Here is a 6193-nt window from a genome sequence, read left to right on the forward strand (position 1 = left end):
TGAGTTTTAGGAAGGCGGTTTCAGTGGAGTATATGTATAGCTGGGTGGATGGCGTTTGCACGGCATTAGCACTCCTAGATGGCACTTGTCAGCTTTTAAAAATAAACCCTTTAGTGTCATGGTGATTTATTACTAATGTTTGGTACATTGTTTTTATCTGATGCTCTGCTAATTGCTCAAGATACTGTATGAAGTATGTGAATTCAGTTGCCTATCAAGTCCAGCTAAGTGCAGGGCTGCAAGACATAGCACACAGTTATGGGAGAAGCTTTACACAAGATACTGATATGTGCACTTCCTCATCAGGTCGATTTCTGATTAAGCCTGCGATTGGTCACTTCGTACATTTCTTAGGAAGAATTTATCAGATGTTTTGAGTTTGAGAAACTGCTCAAAACGTTGCTCTCCAAATGTGTTGATTGAGACATGATGCTGTTTGCTGTCAGAATTTAATCACATTTAAAAAAAAACTATTTTACATGTTTATAAGACCTGTGTATTAATCTATTGCTAAAGATACGCAAGTTTAAAATGATACCTATAGAGATGAGTTCAAGTTTGGACCAAACCTGGAAATGACAGGGGGCCACTTGTCCAATCAGCTGCGGATGGGACATTCCTTGCTCCTCAGTTGCACATACCCAAAGGGGTGGGATGCTTGTGCTGACATCATTGCCCTTATGTGGCCATGAGTCCCTTGTCAGGTCAATGTCATTGACTAAATATAGGCATATAGTCATATAAGGTCAATGACATCACAGCACCCTGCCCTTTTGCTTAGGTGCAGCTGCAGGTGGGTAATTCCCCAGCTGCAGCTGATTGGGTGGCAGTGGAGTTTCCATTCGGAGGTAAGGTGCGGACCGACTTATGACCCCTACTTATGAGCTTGTCAGTAAATTATTTCCCATTTATCTACACAAAAATCCCAAGAAGTGTAAAGTGGTGCCAGTCCAGCACAGCTGCGTTGGGTCTGAACAAAAGAAAGGGATTCTGTATTCCATTTTATACACTTTTAAATGTTAGGCCCCACCTAAGAACAAAACCCCTCAAGGTGTCTGCTATTACCTTTTCTAAAAAATGCTTCCAGAAAAGCCTCTTCTGTGACCTGCTCTAGTTTACTTTCTCTGCCATTGGCCATGAGACTGCCTCAGTGGCTAGTAAGGCTTCTCACAGTGGTCAAGGGGGTGACAATTGGTGGATCTCAACAACAAAGTCAGGGGAAGTGAGCACCAGTAAAAATCGGAAGTTAAATCAGAGAGGGGTACAAAGGAATAAATAATACTAATAATAAATACTAAATGGCCAATAAAACACAATAGTAGGCATTTTGTGGTGTCTGCTGTTAGGCAAAACCTCTTATGGGTAGATGCCCCTATTGTCTTTACTGTTAATGTGGTCCAGGGTGGAACTACCGTACATACCCTTGTGTAGAGTATGCCCTGCTATAGACCTCAAGAGACTAAAATGATCAGTTAATGGTGCAATTGCTAATCATCTTCTGGCGATTATTAAAAACAACAAAAGCAGCAACACCGATTGATAAAAACTTTTATTTGGAATGTTCGCTTATGTCTCATAAATCCATTCAACGTAAAGTCTTTATTGCGAAATAGCAAACTGCTTAATAAAACAAGCTAAAGAGTAAAGGAATGAAGTGCAAGTAAAAATAAGACAATGGTAAAGAAGAGTCATTTAACCCTTTCGCTGCTGGAGGCTTTGCTACTAAGTATAGGAGATTTTTTTCGTATCACATTTTTTAATTGTTTCTATAAAATATGATTCAACAGTATTAGTTAAAAGATACATATTTTTGCCATCTGATATATACATACACAAGTATTTACAGTTAAAATACATATTTTAGGTGGAAAAATTGCTCAAAACCCCCCAAAATATTTTTTTTTCTAAAAGCATAGGCCCTGGAGAATAAAATGGTGGCAGATACAATTTTGTAAGTCACACAATATTACTGTAACTGTTTATCAAACCCATATTTTTAGTAAAAAAAATGCATTCAAAGTAATTTAAGTGCACATAAACACAATATAATGCACACTTTCTTTGCAAAATATAAAAGTTTGGGTTGAGTAAATAGATACCAATGATACCAAACATGTCAAGCCTCAAAACTGCTTGCATTTGTGAACAGCAAAAAATGTTGGTACCCCAAATTGTCTTTAGTCGTAGTTTCAAAAGTCACCAATTTTTGCTCATAAGTGCTTCTCATTGGTCACAGTGGTCATGTGACCATGCTGACCAATCAGCGCCCGCAATTTGCGAAAATGCTTAATACTAGCTGCAGTGTGGACTGCATACTGGATGCAGGGGAAGGCGAGCTCTAAGGCTGGGCTCACACCTAGGCGTACGGAATATGCGCGTTTGCTGCGCGTTTTTACCGCGATTTGCAGTAAAAGAACGCACGTTTCCGAGGGCTATCCCGCTGTATCCTAATGGATACGCGCGACAAATATGCCCCAAAGAAGCTCCTGTACTTCTTTGGGCGTAGGTCGTTTTACAGCGCGTTCCTACGCGCTGTAAAATGCCCAGGTGGGAACCATGCCCATAGGAAATTATTGGTTTTCACATGTTCAGCTTTTTACAGCGCGTAGGAACGCGCTGTAAAACGCCCAGGTGTGAACCAGGCCTTACACTGTAAAGTAAGGATGCACCGATACTTTTCAGATGCCAGTACCGATACTTGGCATTTTCATGAGAACTACCAGGGTTGCAGCGGTTGCAGCTGGGACCTAGCTCTGGCGCTCCACCACTGTCCTGATATCATTAGTCGATTATTGTTGTTTTAGAAAAACTGTCACATGACAATAAACAAAAATGTATCAGTACTTGTATCTGTAAGTACTCGACAAGTATCAGTACTTGTACTCGCAAAACTGGTATCGGTGCATCCCTTTATTTATATTTATAAAATCTAAATTATACAATAAAACAGAGTTGTACAAATCCCAGGAGCTCCGTTTGCTCCTTACAAATGACAGCTGCCTCCTATCTTTTGAACTTTTCACTAGACTAGTCTTGGAGTTCTAAAAGTATCTGTACTTGTACTGAGTACGGTACTTGGTATCGGTGCAACTCTACTGTAAAGGTATAAAGAGTGGGGACAGGGAGAGGTGGCAGAGTGGAGTGGGTAAGTTCATTTTCTCACATTTTGTGAGAAAGTGTACTTACCCTTTAACCATGAATGATGGCCCTAGAATTATTGCTCTCACTCCAGTATACGTGGTGATACGGAGCACGCGTGGCACAATTGTTGTTTTCATTTGTAGCTGCTGTTACATTCGTATTTGTGTACAAAGTGCTTTAAAAAAAATGGGGAGGATTTTATTTAACAGAATGCCATAAGCTATAGAGGTCTATGAATTCCAGCAATACAGAATAGTATATGAATTTGCAACATACTCTGTGCTGCCGCTCTGCACCGGGGTGCCGGCCTGGTGTCTTGGATGGAGGGTCCCAACAGTGGCAGATGCAGAAAGTCTCAGCAGGGGCAGATGCAAACGGTCTAACGGAGCCAATGTAAAGGATCAGCAGGGGCAGATGTGGAGGATCAGCAGGGGCAGATGTGGAGGATCAGCTGGGGCAGATGTGGAGGATCAGCTGGGGCAGATGTGGAGGATCAGCAGGGGCAGATGTGGAGGACCAGAGGGGCAGATGTGGAGGATCAGCAGGGCAGATGTGAAGGATAAGCAAGAGCAGATGCAGAGGATCAGCAGGGCAGACCGGGGGGGCATCAGAGGGGCAGACGGGGAGCATCAGAGGGGCAGATGGGGAGCATCAGAGGGGCAGATGTGGAGCATCAGAGGGGCAGATGCGGAGGATCAGGGGGGCAGATGCAGAGGATCAGGGGGGCAGATGCAGAGGATCAGGGGGGCAGATGCAGAGGATCAGGGGGGCAGATGCAGAGGATCAGAGGGGCAGATGCAGAAGATCAGAGGGGCAGATGCAGAGGATCAGATGCAGAGGATCAGAGGGGCAGAAGCGGAGGATCAGAGGGGCAGAAGCGGAGGATCAGAGGGGCAGAAGCGGAGGATCAGAGGGGCAGAAGCGGAGGATCAGAGGGGCAGAAGCGGAGGATCAGAGGGGCAGAAGCGGAGGATCAGAGGGGCAGAAGCGGAGGATCAGAGGGGCAGAAGCGGAGGATCAGAGGGGCAGATGCAGAGGATCAGAGGGAGGTTAGCATGGTTGATGTACAGGCAGTGGAGATCTGTGCTGGTGGTCGTGGAATGCAGTGTAATACAGGCAGAGACTCGGTCGGCTGCTGTGAGGAAGAAGCCAGGATGAATCTCACTTTCACTTTGCCGCACAGCACTCCTCTGCCAAACCCCCCCTCCACCCTTCCCCCCCTCTCACCTCACGCAACTGTAGGAGACATCCATGCACAGACATCATCACACTCGTCTGCAGCTGCGTAAAGCGACGGCAGGGTCTGCTGGGCACGGACACATGCTGTGGGGCTGGAAGTAGGTGAAAAGAGAGCTGGAGGGGAGGGACGGTGACGGGCCCCCTTCTGGCCGCGGGCCCTCGGTCTGTGTCCGAGGGCCTGAATGGTCAGTCCGCCCCTATGTGCAGGCATAGATTTTATCGCAACACAGGGCTACAAAGCATGGCAACACACTGCAATGCATTAAGCTCAATGAGTGTAATAAGAAAAAAGATTAAACTATGCACAGCAGTGGGAGTGCATTATGCGCAAAATAATGCATGCCAGCTGGTGCCTTAGTGTGTTGGCTGTTTAAAGTATGATCCATTGCCTGAAATGAGGCCTGCTCGGATTTTCATTTCAGTTTTTTCACATTTTATGTTGATAGGGAATGTTGTTTGAAGCATTTAAAGTGTAGCTTTCACTTACTAACTAGCTATTTCCTAAGCTCCTTTTTGTTGGCAGCACATACATTTGGAACTAGCCTTGCTCATTAAAATTGTCCTGCTACTGGCCAATGTTACACTACCGTTTCATCTGCAGTCTCTTATTTCCTGTAGTAAAACACCTACCTGTACTTTTTGTGACTAGTAAATTTGAACCTAGCCTTATTATTTAAAATTGCCCTGCTGCAGGCCAGTTTTATACCACTTTATCATCTGTAGTCTCTTAATTCCTGTAGTAAAACACTTACTTACCCGTACTCTTTTTCTCTAGTAAATTTGGGCCTAGCCTTATTATTTTAAATCGTTCTGCTGCAGGCCAATTTTACACTACTGTATCATGTGTGATCTCTTAATTCTTGCAGTACAACACTTGACTCTACCCCCCAACAGACTTCAGTGGAACTCGCCTCTATGTTTGGGTCCACTGAATTTTATAGAAGAATCACTGAACCCTTGGCAAATCAAACCTGGGCAGATTCTCCCATCACTAATTTCAATCACTTCCGGTGTTCACTTTTTTATTACACTGCATACCCTACATACATTCAATGGCTCTTTTAATTTGAGCCTTTTAGGTATGTGCTGAATTCAGTTGCTTAGAAAACAGAGCTCTTTATAGATAGTTGGGAACCTGGCAAAATCAAATCAACATTCTCTAATACTCAGTGGCGAATGCAGTGTGTAGTCTGGCCACCTTGCCTTGAGCAATGGCCACTATGGCAGCAACTCTAGCAAAGCGTTATAAGTAGCTAGTTTGTGATCCAATACTCTTAACATTCCTGGTTCTGAAAAATCTGAATGGAGAAGCCTACTGCTTTATCTCCAACCAGAGTTATCAGTATTTGCTACATCAATTGAACATCATAGCAGCTGCATGAGAGAAACCAAAGCTAGTCAGGAAAAGGCAAAACAATTAATAAAAGAAAAACACAATGACATAAATTAAAATGTAGTCATTTCAAGTTTAAGTGAAACTATATTTTAAATGTTTTGACTTGGAAAGAGTGGGGAAAAGTTAGAACCTTTATTATGCTTTTTGTTGTCTGTTTCCCTGGTTGGGAGTAGAGTTGCTCCTTAGCACTCAGATGACAGTTTTATGAATTTGAATGTCCTGAGCAAAGTCCAAAAATCAGCATTATATTTAGCAGTTCAGATTCCTGAAAGGTTTCTGGGAGAAAAAGACCAAAGGGTTTTTCAAAGTCTGATTCTACTGTTGCCTGGAGGACCTTTGCTTGACCTTCTATTTGAGTATCCCTAGTAGGAAATGTAAATAATTGAAAAAAAAATGGCTCAGACTGGGTTATTTTGG

The sequence above is a fragment of the Nanorana parkeri genome, unplaced genomic scaffold (assembly GCF_000935625.1).
Source record: "Nanorana parkeri isolate BGI_ZX_2015 unplaced genomic scaffold, ASM93562v1 scaffold889, whole genome shotgun sequence".
Taxonomy (NCBI): Eukaryota; Metazoa; Chordata; class Amphibia; order Anura; family Dicroglossidae; genus Nanorana; species Nanorana parkeri.